We start from the raw sequence: 15,984 nt of genomic DNA, 5'->3' as shown, positions 1-15,984 counted from the left end.
TTGTCCATCTTGTGTATCATCAACTTACCCTCGTATCCAAATCCCGTAACAACAATAAAGCCACGGGGGAAACTTTCCTTACACTTACGAACAAAAGTTCTGCGCCCCTTACCCTCAATTTTACGGTATGGGATCGCCCGAATGTAACCACTTGCAGTGGGATGAACATATGATTCAACAATTGTGACAACTTTGTTCCATTTGGAATCCGCCAGGTACTCCTCATACAGTGTCTAGCAGTTAATCTTACGTTCGATAATTAGACGCTTTAGCAGGTGGTGTACAAGGTCCTTCTACACCTAATTCAATCTGAGGCGCTTGGGAATTGTTTATTTCACATTCGACGGTGCAAGGTTTAATCTGTAGTCTATATCACGCTGCGTCGAGAGATTTTCTCGGCACACCAATCGACGATCCACCTTAGCTTCCGCTAACAGCCTTTCTCCTGATGGTTTTCGTATGTCAATATTTCGCAAGGGGATAGTATTGTGTGTAACGGGCCACAATAACTTTCGCAGTACTCATCCCGAGTGTTAACTAAATCTCCGACAATGTATCACAGTGCATAAGTACGAAATCTGCACCCGCTAGCAAACCCATAGTTCCAGTATGAGAGGGCACTTGGAAGCATCGAATCGAAAATTGTCGGATATACAGCAAACAAGACTATAGTCTTCTTTCTGACAAAACAATGCTATTCAAAACGGAGATATCTGAGAAAATAGATCATCAACCCTTGGAACACCAGTGGGAGGGGGCTCGGAGACCAACAAATTATTTTTATTATATTTTCTAATATTTCTAATTGCATAAAAAATCTTAATATATATATATATATATATATATATATATATATATATATATATATATATATATTGTCAAGCTTGACTCCACTAATCAAAAAACGTACTTGCTTTGGTTTTAGTGTTTTTTTTCTATTTATAAATAAAGAAAGTGTTGTGGGCCTCAGAGCCCCCCTCCCTTTGTAGTAATAAGGGGCTATTCACCGCATACACTAACTGTTATATTCCAGTATTTTGTCTATTTATTTTACTTTCCTTTGAAACAATTATGGATTTCAACATGCAGGGTCATACTGAGCCATTATTATGGTGCAGTGTTGGCAACTGATCGCTCCATAAAATTAGTATATTTTTTCTGATTATTTTTGGCACCTAAATATTTTATTTTCTATTAGTTTATTCCTTCAAACCTGCTATACACACACACAAACAAACATATATATATATATATATATATATATATATATATATATATATAAGAAAGAGAGAATCAAGTTTCAATAGTGATGAAAATAAACTATGTCTTGCAGTGAATACCTTGTAATATTAATGATGCTGTAGCGGTGTTAGTTTACAAAACTGACCTTTGCTTACGTCTTACATGTTCGTTCCATTGGTGCAAAAACATAACGTTGTACTACTAGAGAAATTGTAACTTTTGTTGGCTTGGCAACACTGCTTTTGTGGTGACATCCCTATAGTGTCTAATGAACGTCCCTTACACTGTCCATCTTTTCGTGGAAAAAAAATTGGAAAGAATTTCCCCATTCCAAGGATAATCGGGATGGAATTTCACAAGATTAATCCTGAATTGATTGGATTACTTAAGTAACCTCACTCGTACCCATTCTAACCCATTTACTGTACCACACCGAAATGCTTTTAGAAGCCGCCTTTGTATACATATTACACTGTACTAAGTTGCTATTGATCTGTTTGATAGTTTTTCCACACAAACAAATAAAATAAATAGGTCATAGTTACTGACACAAATAAAAAATTGTAACTTAAACAATTACACACATATAGTTGACAACACTGTACTTAGAAACCTAGTAGTAATAGAAGATAATAATATATGATGTTTTAGATACTTCTTATCAGACAAGATAAATTATTTTCCGTGAGAAATAATGACTTCTAATCTGTGGGTCTCCGTTGGTGATCCATGTAACCCTAAAATGCCTTGGTGTTCCTAGGGTTAAGTTAGACCATCTTACTATGAATGCAATACTTATTATATGGTGGGTGATGCAATATCTCAACTTCTAGATGTCTTGATGAAAATAGGATAATTTCAAATGTAGGTATCGCTCCTCGTTAATTATGGCTCTGAATTCGTTCTTTTTTTTCCTTGCATACAAGAAGAGTAAATGTTTCGTGCATAGATATATGGTGGCAAATTGCAGCAGATAACTTGCAAACCTCTCTGGACTTTCAAGGTAATTTGTCTTAGACTAAAAACAAAGAACTCAAGTAACGATAACGAAGGAAATGTCATTTTGTATCTCGAATCACAAGGCACCTCCGCTAGAGCTTGGCTAAACTGCAAATGTGCCTAGCGTTCTGTAGCCAATAACTGGTTTGTTGTTTGCACTTTGAATGTGAACATCTAAAAGACTTGTACCAAAATTCGTTGTGATGACCATTTATTGACGCCCAATTGCGTAGTCTGGTTGATGTTTGAGTGTCCTCTTAGGCATTAACAACAACAGCAGCCATGTTCTCTGCCGTGCGGATGCTTCAGGGCCGTCCACTTCTACTGTCCCGCATTCAGCCAGTTTTCTCGAGGTGAGCGCCTAGACGTCACAGTATTTGGCCAGTTCGTGCCGCACTTACAGGAAATCGACTACGAAATTGACGCTAAGCGAAAACCACCGACTCATAGCTTCTCAAAGCATTGGCACAATTATTCCGCACTCCTGAGGAATCCAACCATCCATGGCTAATCTACATGTATTTGGTATCTGTGAAGAATAAAAATAAATTAATTAATACATAAATAATGATTATTTTCTCTATTAGAGCATCTTACAATAGGTTGACGACTTTCGCGCCATTCTGTATTTTACAATAAACGGCTGATAAACTGAATTGAAAGTATGCTGTTCTACTGAGTATGTTCAGTCTATTTTTAACGTAATTATGAAATGTCTGTGATATGGTAAGTATATATCAATGTGGCATTAAATTACTTTTCCACCATTACCACACTTTACAGCTAAGTTCCTCTTTTCGAGCTGCAACGGGGGCCGGAGAGGATCAGTGGCTCATGTTCACTTCTAGCGCGTGCAGTTTCCGGTTCGATCATCACTCACGCCAAGTGAACTTTATGGTGGACAAACACCGCGTGCGTGGGTATTCACGGGGCTTTCGCATTTCCTAAATCGAAATTTTAATAGAGGAGGTCAGAAGGAAGAGAGAAAACTTGGAAAACATCTCCGACATCTAAATTCTTGTGAACAGTCACGGCGAAAATCCGCATACATCAAGCTTTTGAAGTGTTTCATTAAAATTTTGATGCGAGTTAGTCCAATATAAAGTAAGAATGGGCCATACCAGCTTCAAAGTCATGTCGGTGGAAGAAAAAACAATAGTAAAATCCAACACGCTTTCTATCGCGGAATATAAAAGGGATTTCAAAACTATAATGGCTTGACAATACAATTCTTGAGAGTTTAGTTCCTTGCAATATTTCAGGTTTCAACGATAATACTTACTATATTTACGCTATCAAAAGAGTGAAAGAAATCGTGGTTTAAAGATTGTTCACTAGATGTAACAACAAAGAAAAATCAAACATCTAACACTCGACATTGTACGAAATCAATCATAGAATGCATGTCGAGCGTCATTGGACATAGGTCTGGCAAGGACAAAATTTTACATCGGATTACACTCGACTGAAGAACACAAATAGTTACTGAAATTCTAAATAGTATTTGGTGATATATCACATTCTAAAAAAGTTTTATTTATTTTATTTAGGAACTTGAGAAATATAAACATTTCTAAGGCTAGATTATCTTCAGCTTTCATTTGTTTCTATACTCAATACAACTTGAAGATTTTCCATTTTCTACCTGATATTGAAGTTCGAAAATACCGAATCCATAAATTCCCAAATAACCCAGGTGCGGTTTTAGGATTATAATTTTTGGTAGGCCGGCTCCCTCACTTATAGGTACGTATACATATTTGATTGATTAATGACAGTAGGAAATTAATTTTAAGTAGTGGTTGATGCTATTTGTTAAATAATTATCTACCATTAATATAAATAGTAGAAAATAAATTTACTCTTTATTGTGTCTTTGAACGTTTATATATATATTTCAAAATGTTTGGGTAAGCTCGTGCTTGCTCGACATAGCCGCTAAAGCCGCCACTGTAATAACCAATAGATATAGATATTGATTATTTGAATAGATCGTAGAAACTATCGAAAGACATCATAAAAATAAGTGAACTGTAACATACATTGGTACAATATTCGATCTCTGAATAAGATTTTCCTATTATCGTTTTATTAATTTTAATAACCTATTAGCGTGAACGTTACTCATATTTCACCGAACTAACTATATTTGTTTTTTTAAAGAATTATCTAACTTTAAAATTTAAGTTAAATACTAAAGTGGTTGATTGTGTCTATAATAGATTTTCTGAGTTAATTCGACCACTTATCATGTCGCTTTAATCACCAGATTAAGTCACTCAAAGAAATTTAGAGTAACTTTATAAACACGTTTTGCACGTTTGGGTAAAGGGATACTAATTGGTAGTAACGTCTTCTTCTGATTTTTTTTGTCCGCTAGCAAAAGCTAGCTACTCCCCGAAGAGGGTTATGCCCTCTGTAGGGGAAGAGATTCAGAAATATTATGGCAGTCAGAACAAACACACAGATGGGATATGGGTGTTAAAGGAAATACTTTATTGATAATCAATGTATAGGTCATTATGGTCTTTAACCATAATCATTGTTAAGGTGCAATAGGTGCAGATAGAGGAGAAGCATCCAGTTTGAGTGAAAGATGAAATGAAGTGCATATCACATCACAAGACAGAGGTTCGGTTAGTAAGACAAATGTGTGTTATCTTCTCGCCTATGGGCGACGCTAGGCATTAATGAAGACAAGGGTGCCCTGTTAAAACGGCAGGTGTTACGGTGCATATGATGGCCAGATATGAGGGAGATGAGCATCTGAAGAGTATGGTGCGTAGTATCGGCTGTCAGGATGGTCAGGAGGAATGGCGTAACGGTACAGAGTAAGCAGTAATGGAAGCGGAGGAATGAGAGTAGCAGAAGGGAAGAGCTTACGGGCGTGTTCTTCATATGTTTGCTGGAGAAGTGGATGAGTGGATTGCAGACGGCGGGTAATATATTTTGTGCGAAGTGTTTTCAGATGGTATAAGATATACGGAAATGTGAGGGAGCATAGAGGTCCCGGGTTGGACTGGGCAGCTTAATACGAAGAGCTATACGCAAGGCATGTCGTTCAAAAATGCGTAGTTTCTCATAATATGATGGTGGTGCAGATAACCAGGCTGTTAGACCGTAGACAAGTATAGGGCGCAGAAAAACTTTATAGGTATTCAGCATAGTAGTCGCAGAGAGTCCCCAGGTTGTTCCAGCAAGACTTTTCAACAGATTTAGACGACCATACGCCTTTTTTGAAATATCTTGTACATATGCCGACCAGTTAAGGCGGTGATCGAAAGTAAGGCCAAGATATTTAACAGTACGAGAAGGCTTGAGTGGTACATCTTGAACAGTGAGAGTTAAGAGCATGGAGTTACGGTGTATACGGGAACGGCATGTTGGAGATTGGAATAAAATAGCTTGAGTTTTCGTCGGATTTATTTTCAAGCGCCAGTGAGAGCACCAATCGACAAAAGTATTGATTGCTTCTTGTAAAGCCAAATTGAGTTGGTGGATAGTGTTACCAGTGGCGAATAAAGCAGTGTCGTCTGCATATTGAAATAGCTGTACTGTGGCTGGAACAGCAGGAAAGTCGGCAACATATAGAATGTACAGTAATGATGACAAAGCTGATCCTTGTGGAACCCCAGAATGAAAAAAAAATGGAAATGAAGAGCTGCTATTTATGTAGACGTAAGCCAGGCGACAGGTGAGAAAATTGAAAATGAAGCGAAGATATCGAACAGGTAACCTGTGCTGTTTAAGTTTATATAGAAGAGCTGGATGCTAAACCTTGTCAAATGCCTTTTCTAAGTCAAGCAGAACAAAGCGAGATGGATTTCCTGTATTAAAATGATTGTAGATGGAATTCGTAAGGCGTAATAATTGGTCGTTCATGCTGAAGGAGGGTCTAAAACCAGCTTGCTCGAGAGGAAGACTGTTGTGAAGTGCCAGATAGCAATGAAGACGTTTGACAAGGACACGCTCTAAAATTTTGCAGAAAGTTGAGGTGAGCTGAATGGGCCGGTAAGAGCTGAGAGTGTATGCCGGTTTGCCTGGTTTGAGAAACATAAGGGTTTTGGATGTCTTCCAGTCAGCTGGGATATAGCCGGTACGAAGAATAAATGTATAGATGAGAGAGAGCAAATATAAGACAGCGTAGGGACTTTCTTGAACGTGCCTATATGTGATAGAGCCCATGCCTGGAGCAGTATTGCGCCTATGAGAAACGACAGAAGTGATGTCAGAAATTTGAACTGGCTCAGTAAGAGGATTGTTCTCAGGAAGAGTGTGTTGAATATTTGGTTGTAAATGCGGAGATTCAAGATTTAGTTTGTTGACAGGATGACAACGAGGAGGCAAATCAGGTGGGAGTGGTGTAAATATGCCTTGAAGATAGTGTGCAAAAGCTTTAGCCTTATCAGTATCGGTATGAAGAGGTGTATTGTTGTCTATCAGAGGGTAAGTTGTCCGTGTAGTTTGACCAGTGAGTTGCCGGAAACGCTTCCAATACTGCGTTGGATGAGAAAGAGAACAAAGATGGTTGCAAGTTTTTATCCAGCATCGTAGTTTGTAAGCTCTAAGGTAGTTATGAACGGTACGTTGTAGTTGTCGGTGAGGATGCAAGGAGTCTAGGTTGTCAATAGCAACGAAATCCCTATAAAACTGACGAGAACGTCTAATCAGCGGCAGATATTGAGGAGGCAAGGATGGCCGAAATATAGAAGCAGTAGATTTAGGAACATAAGTATTTGTCGGTAGCGTTTTGCATGACAGTAACCAGAGAGTCGAGAGAATGGTAAAGTTCTGACTCAGTAGTAGGTGGCGATAGATCAGAAAGATGGTCCGTGAGATGCGATCTATATGCAGTCCAATTTGCTTTATCATAGCGATAGCGGTAAGTAGGTCGCTTATGTGTATCCTGAGAATTATTGGCTGAGCGAGTTGTAATAAGTAGTTTGATGGGAGCATGATCGCTACCAATGAGATCAAGAACCTCAACACTGCTACGATGATATATGTTATTCGACACAATAACGATATCCGGGGTAGTCTGACTAGAAGGTCTGGTATGTTTTGGTAGTGGAAGAGTCACGCCAGTAGTATGGCTAGCAATGTAATTAAGGAACTGATCTCGCTGATTGACTGATCGGCTATGTAAATTCACGTGTGCCATGATTATGTAGGTGCGTTGTATTATGAAAGTTATCCGAGATGTATTGGAAGAAATTAAGAGGGATATCATGCCCAGGACGAATATACACAGTAGCAACGGTCACGTAAAGTTCCTTATAGTATAAAGATGTGACAAGATGTTCAGGAAGATTTGGGAAAGCTGTAGAATGACTGCGAAATGGAATGGAACTTGAGAATCCAATCGCTACTCCCCCGTTAGCTCGCCTAGCTGCTATAGTGCTATCCTGTCGCAGCAATTGAAGTCGAGGTATGCGGCATGTCAGTTTGTGTGTGAGATGAGTCTCATTTAGAAGAAATGCATGGATCTTTTCTTCAAGCAAAAGCACTTCAAAAAGCGGCTTGTGTTGTGGTAGAGAACGTATGTTCAAAAACAAGAAAGAGAGCGCCATAGTGCAATGAAGAAAGATAAGATGGCTTTCAAACTTCGGTTTCCAATACATTTGAATGATAATAGACATTATTACCAGAATATGTAGAACAGATGATGGCGTGGAAAATTGCCTTGGCTGCATACTGAATTTGTTGAGCGATGTGGTTACGTAAGAACGGATGAATATTTTGTAAAGAGAGAGTGAGAAGTGTTAAGAGCTGATGAATAGTTACAGGCTGTTGAAGTGCTGGATTTGTAGGTGGTTGGATTTGTTCAGGTATGCGCAGTGGCACTACTGTTTCTGGTTTTGATGGCTCAGGAGCTGGTTTGGATCGGCATTTGTAACTATATGTCGGATGTGAATTTTCTTGACATGTGGAACACGTCGGAGGTGATTTTAAATTTGTACAACTGCGTGTAGGGTGTGGACCTGAACAGTAGCCACACTTAAATGGGTTTTTGCACTGAGAAGTAGAGTGCTGACCATAAACCTGACAGCGCTCACAGCGAAGAGGTAATAGGGAAGAGGTGCGAGACGGTTCTACACGATGGCGCTGTTTGTAGATATAGGCACCGCGAGTAAGCAAGTCATCAATAGTCTGCTGTGAATTAGTAAGGACGCGCACCATGTATGTCGGACCATGGTCGCCTTTGATCCTGATACATTTGATGATAGTGTAGCCTTCTAACTTTAGTTCTTCAAGGACCTCATCATCAGCATAACTCGGATCTACACCACGAATAACAACAGATAGGGTGGGCGATTTTTTCGGTGGTGGTGGCTGTTTGGTGCGTTGGTCACTCAGCTTTGTCATGGTAGATTTTACTCCGAAAATTTCGAAACCGAATTGTACGGAGAAATTCCGGATCCGGTGTTTTGATTATCATCCCGTTCCTGGTCTTTATGATCTGATTGATACTGGCACGAGGCATGCACTTAGTGATCTGAACAAAAAGAAGTTTCGTATTAAGGAATTTCGGATCAAAGTTTTGAAGTAGATAAGAATAAACAGCTGGTCGACCCGGTGGAGGCAGATTAGGAAATTGGTTACTGTCGTGAATGTCGATATTCATTGAAGATTCGGAACTAGCGTCACTGATCTTATGTTGTCTTTTAGCAGGCGGAAGTTTTGTTGATGCCACTGGGGAACGGGAGCGAGCTGAAGAACCCTGGCTGGCAGAAATCCGTTCCAATGAATGACATCTCCGTCTTACCGATGTCCCGGAAGAGCAGGAGGATTGCTGTACAACTGGTGGTAAACCAGAGTGTTGGCCACTCACGGGTTGAGATGCCATAAGGCACGTCTGAGCTCGTGATAATCTCCGTCCTGTAGCAAGATGAAGTGAAAATGATGATGATGAAGAAATGATGTATGAATGATGAAGCTAAGCTTCCAACATTTTTTATGCATTGGTGTGTACGGTAAGGCAGTCTCCACTTGGGTGAAACCCTTAGTCTCTCTCACTCTCTCGCCCGTAACTAACACTAGCCCTGCTTGCGTAATAATCCTAGCTTAGACTTGACAATGCAAGCTGTGCCTCCAGTGAGAAAGCTGGAAACCAGCGAAGTATGAAAATCTTTCGGTTTCAGAGGAAATATAAATCAGAAATGAAATATTTTATTCGTATGATGAATCTATATTTATATTTTAAAAAAATCTTTGTTATCTCCTATTACCATTTGGACTCCATGAGGACCCAATATTTAAACTATAAATAACTGTAGGTTACTATGAGTTGCAATTATTGTTGAGACGTATGGTCTAAGATAAAAATATTCTTGGGTATTGAATCCGTAACAACCCCTGTCTTTCCCTACCTTCTACAGTTTTCCACTCAAGTATCAGGGACGAAATCAATTAAATGATGATTAAGGCAATGATTAAAGGAAGTGAACGATGATGAAATAATTGGCGGAGTGAGAATGTGGGATTAAATGGGAGTAATTCAAGTAAACCTACAGGCACGATGTTCCCAACCACAAACTTACCTGTCCGGGGATCGAAGCAAGAAGTCCACGCAAGAGAGAAATGCGCTTTACCACTAAGTCACCGTTCCTCTGTCTTTCTATATTTAAAACCAAAGACATGAATGTAGCCTGTAGGTATACGTTGCGCTTAGAGTTCTGAATCTTACAACATATTATATACGACAATAAGAAGTTAAAAGTAGGTAGTTCTAACTGTTCGTATTCCACGAAAAGCTGATAAGACAGAATTTCCTCGAAAGCTGAAGTCGGTAAAACAAAAATACTTTGAAATAACTTAAGTTCTCGCCTTAAGTCGTAGCATTAACGATGGAGGCAAAAATATTAATGATATTAGTAGAGTAACACCATATTGAAACTTCATAATCACAGTGAAGCTTAGAATGAGTTCCCGAGCCACTCAGTAATCTCAATGCAACACTGTACGTGTCACATTGCATAGATAATTCACGAGATGTCATTTTGTCACAAGGTATTCTTGAAGTAACGCACAAAAGAACGCCGACTTATATGATCGAATAATTTCCACGCATTTCATATGACCGAATAAATCATTTGCGCAAAACGATTGCGAAGAAACCCAGTTAATTCAATGAGCGAATCTTTTTTTTATTTGCGGGAACGGTTACACTGACGTCTAGACAATTCATATGAGCGAATCAAATAATCTACATAGAAATATTTTAGCAAATCAAATTAAATAAATGAATTGATTTACCCAAAGGAATCACTTCGTTCATCAATGAGGAACGAAAAGAATAGAAATATTACATATATGTCATTGATATATCAGAGAACCGGTATAGTACACCGAGTTGTACTCTTACAAAAATATCACATATTGAAAAGTGACGATCTATCCATGTATGACCGTGACTCAAATGAAAAATTATCAACTATTATTTATTTAAAACAGGTAATTATTAGTTAAAATGCAGAAGGTAAGTAGAAATGTGAGGTCCAAGAAATAATTTTCATTGAAATCGTTTAGGTATTCTTTAAAATATAGTTTAAGTGTTAACTAGCGAAATGATTTGTCCGTAATACACAGTGGCGTATTTAGGGGGGTGGCTTCCGGGCTTAAGCCCCCCCCGAAATCTTACTTAGTATAGTAAAGTAAATGAAATATCTTGCAGAATTTTCACATTTCCAGGCAAAGCCCCCCCCCCGAAAGTTAGCAAAGCCCCTCCCGAAACAAAATCGTAAATACGCCACTGGTAATACATAACACAAATTTACATCTAATATGGATAAGGGATGTGCTGCAATCTTTTATCAATTTCCAGGTTTCATTCTTTTAATAGCTTATAGCAGCAAACACGTTAAAAAAAAAAAAAAAAAAGAAGCCAAGGCCGGAATTCTTCAATCTCTGTTATGTCGCGGATATTAAGAACAAATATAAAAAGCCACCACTTTAAGTATCCTATTCCGGCATAAACAACGAAGGGAAGGAAAAGTGCACTTGCACTCAGACAGGCTTAAATACTACAAATACAATCTCGTTGTGTCTGTATTTTTTCTTTAAATAATAATCTATTATGTTCGCGAAAAACAAAGTAAACGCACCTATGAAAGATGGTAATGCTTTTTATAGACTTCAATATCGAGCTTCAATCTCAATATTTCAGTTTGCAATTCCAGTGCAATTAGCTCTTTTGTCTTCATATCTCGATTTTCTCTATATATCTGTTATTTTAAAAACAAAAAAATATTTGTTTCCACTTTCAATGATAAGCATTTGTTTGTTATAAAGACAAGACTAGCCTTCATATCAAAACTGTGATAACTAACTAAATGGAGCAGGCGTTCGAGAATTGAGTTCTTGTATTTAATAGCAACGAATGAAGATGCTGAGATTTATTTGACCATTTGCTTTAGCACTGTCCACGTGATTTTAAAGTAATGCGACTTAAACATGACTTATGAATGTAGTACTCAAGTGGAAGGTCAGCTTAATAAACTTATCTATCATCATCATGAAGTCTGTTTCCAGTAATAATTATTTATTTTAAATAAAATAATTATGACAAATTTTGAATCCCCTGGAAACTTGCCACTCGTGCAAATGCACGTGTAGCACATATGGTAGAGTCAGCCCTGAATATTTTATATATATATATATATATATATATATATATATATATATATATATATAGTCGACAAATTATTTATGTGTGGTATTAAGAAAAATATTATTAGGCAAATTAGTACTTTCAAAGTTTTAATTAGAAATCCAATCGGAAAACGACCATTAAGAAGACCTAGGCACAGACGGAAGGACAATATTAGTTTGATACCGTTGAAATAACAACACAAAGCCTTTTCTGGATCTACTTAATTAAGGACAAATGTCAATGGAGTGCTTTTATGAACTCAGTATTGGACCATCGGGTTCCACAGACCATAGAGGTAGTTACTTAGCTATTATAAGCTCGACATTTAGCTATAATATGATGACTGAAGCTGTTTATCAAATGTCAGCTTCCATGTCTGGATGAAAACGGATCAATTTCAAACGTAAGTTTAGAACCACATTAAGTACCCTCCTGGATTCGTTTCCGTTTTCTGTGGCGTACGAGATGAGAAATTGTTGCTTGTACATATATGTAATGCAAAATAACAGGAGATGCCTTTCAGTTTGACGGGCCCGCAACCAGGCACAGAAGTTTGGAGGGGGGCTACAAATATCTAAATTGTGATTTTTGTGTTAATAATAGCATTTTGCATTCAAGTCTGGAGGGGCCATGAAAAGATTAGGAGGGCCAGACCACACCGGCCCCCCTCTAGTTGCGGTCCTGCAGCTCTACCTGGAATTTCGTGGTAAGTCTTAAACTGGAAACAAAACTCCAGTAATGATAATTAAGAAAACATCATTTTGAACCTCGATTCACAAAACACTTCCATTAGTAGTCGGTCTTAGAAAAAAGAAGTCCATATTCCGAGTCTGGAAAGAGAGTTTCCATCTAACCATTTCTAAAGAGACGAATCTTAAAATACAGATTAGGGAACACGCCAATGATCTCAAATGTTCAATCATACTCACAGCAACACAACTAGAAAAGAGATATGCACGCAAGGAAATATGATCAATCAATGTGTGAAAAGAATTAATTTTCCTTTCTCCGAACAAACATTCCACAAACTTAATTTCTTGATTGTTACCTCTATTTTGTTTTGCACATAAAAATAAGTGACAGGTGTACATTAAAGCCTCGAATTACAATTAATCAAGATGTTAATTTGTTGAAAAAATAAGTGTAGTAATTCCAATAGTCTCTCTCAATCTCATTTCCGTTTAAAAAGGTGTAAGTGTAACGCGATAGCTGATTTAATTAAACGATGTTTAAAAACTTACAAATTTTAAACAAATATTAAATTTTAATTGTTAGCAGTGTAACAAACGTCTATAAAAACGGCCAAGGATGTTAAACAATTATTACTTACGTAGGCCTAAGTGATTGTTCTTTTAATCAGTGAAGACACCTAAACTAGGGACTACCCAAATTGAGGTTTACTACAAACCAGTGCTGTTGCAAAAGTTTCTTCGAGAAATTTGCTTTCAGAGAGCAAATATTGTGACAAGTTGAGAAGTTTTACTCTCACTATAACCATATACCGTGTCAGTGGTATTTAATTCCCACCTTACAGCGTTGGCAACATTGCTGTAAGAGTATTGGTTAGTGATTAGCATCGACGAGGGTCAAATATCATTTCAGATGTAGTAGACGATAAAGGAGACCGGGGTCAATTGTAACAATTTTTACATTTTTTCCTCACATTTTTATGCTCTAATAAGTCCGAAAATTATACAATGTCTTAAACCAACCTTTAATGCTCTACTCATTTTTTTTTCATATTGACACTTTCTAGTATAGAAAGTTACGAAGCATTTTATGACAGCATCTGTATTGTTACAAATGTTCCCATGCCTGGGTCAATTGTAACAAATCTTTGGGACAATGGTAACGTGATGCTTTTAATGAAAAATACAATATATATGGCATGGCAAATCAACATATATTTTTCGTTAAATAATATGTGATACTAATAATGAAGATTGATAGGTTTAACAACGGATATGGAAAATGAAATAATAGTAAAGACTACATCCTCAAATTTAAAAGTAGACCTATTTAAATATATATAATTTCCACGTGTCAACTAGATGTATGAATGATGAATTACTTGTTACCGGTATATTAGCTCGAAATAACATTTTTTAAGCCTGTCTTAAACGTGGAGAAGCAAGGCAAGGTTAAAATATGACGTGCATAAAAATTCAAGTCAGTGACGTAACAATGGCGTTTGGCGTCCTAGGCAAAATCCTTAGTGGCGCCCACTCACCTCCCTAATGTACCCAAGCGCACTGCGTCCATAGCCAATGCTCATCCGGTGTACCATATTGTTATGCCACTGATTCAAGTCCTAATGATATTGTACTAATAGACACCCACACTGCATTTGTAACCCCTATACACATTCCGCACACAACGACGAGAGCAGAGAATGTCCTACTGTGCGAGAGAGATTAAGCAAAACAAGTGAAAAGTTACATTGTTGATTATTTCTGATGAGTCTTTAGAAACTTATAGAATATTTAAAAGCTTCGCAAAGAAGGGGCATACTGAAACACTAGTCTATTGTGCTACAACATCGAAAAGCAGTGATCCGCATCCAGCCACAGACATTTGTGAAGGTGCATAAAGAATCTAGGGGAGGCTCAATAATAAAATACGGGGTGAAAGTCTTTTCTTTCTCTATAGTAACCATTATGATAGATTATATACTAAGGTTTTTGGGGCGGTAGGGTCTCCCCTACGTACCTGTGTCCTAGGAAAAGCATACTTAAAACTTACATTATTTTATTGATTACATCAATTGTATTATCTTTGGTCATAACTAGTTTATTTTCATATTAGTTTAGTATAAGTTTCTCTGGGACGATCGTAAAATGTCATAATCGTCCCCGATCGCCATCTTACATCTGTAACGGTTCAACGGTTAGTGATAAATACCATGATTTCTCATAATTACATTGACTCAAAGCATCAAACACAATATCCACATTGTCAAGAAAAGAACATAGATTACACACGCACAGCGTATTTGTTTACAGCAAACGCATAACTATCAAGAGAAAATAAAGACAAGTCTGTTAAAAATTTACTTACCCCTGTAAAAATCACATCTTTTTATCTTCCCACATACACCTTGCATGAGTGGCGTCAATGACATGCATATACAAACGATATTTCGAGACTCACTTCTACAAGTAATGGATAATGTTACAATTGACCCGCGTTACAATTGGCCCCGGTCTCCCCTATAATATAAACCGGATGATAGTTAACTAATCTTCCGAATGCAATCGTATTTAAGAGTGTCAACCTCTCGACTCTGACGGAAACTCAAGTACTATCGAGTGACTTCGTCCTATAAATGGGGTGTGGTGATTTTAAGTTTAACGTCCAGTTCAGCATCGAGGCTATATGAGACGAGAACCTACTGAGTAACGTGAAATCCGAACCACATGAGCTCCCGCTTGGAATCGAACCCGGGTCTCCCACTCTAAAAGTGCGTGCGCTAACCGCTTAGCCACGAAGGAGCTCGTCCTATAAATGAGTTGAAAAAAAGTAAGATTACGAAGAACGTACTTATCATCGTAACTTGTTTCAAATCATTCTATAAACTAAAGATTGGATATCACGGTGTTGAGTTGTATGTACGATGTTGAGTTATGTGTCTTTTAGAAAATTCTCCGTTTTACATGTGTGATAAGAATGAATGATTGAGTAAATACAGAGTGGCCCAAAAGTAGGGATACAGAACAGCATTGATCAAGTATGACAATTTAATACGATAATGAATTTATTTGCTTTGGTTTGTTTCGAGCTTAAAATATACGTGAAAATAAATTAAGAATAGATAAGGAAGAAACTAAGTCAATACCTGTGTGGATAAAAATAAGTAAATGATATAAAATGCCATAAGCCGATTACTACGGGACTCTATACCTACTTTTGCGCACTGGCGATACGTAATCCCACAAGTAGGGTAGACCCGACAAACTAATAACATTTAATGTAATTATTATAAAATGTTTGAAGTTGTAGTCAGAATTCTATTTTCCTTATTGAGTTATACCAAAAACTACCCTGCGAATATTCCTGAATTATTTACGAAAATATAAACACACACGCACGAC

This window comes from Thermobia domestica, chromosome 16 (genome assembly GCF_964235325.1).
Source record: "Thermobia domestica chromosome 16, izTheDome1.hap1.1, whole genome shotgun sequence".
Taxonomy (NCBI): Eukaryota; Metazoa; Arthropoda; class Insecta; order Zygentoma; family Lepismatidae; genus Thermobia; species Thermobia domestica.
This window is presented reverse-complemented; position numbering follows the sequence as displayed.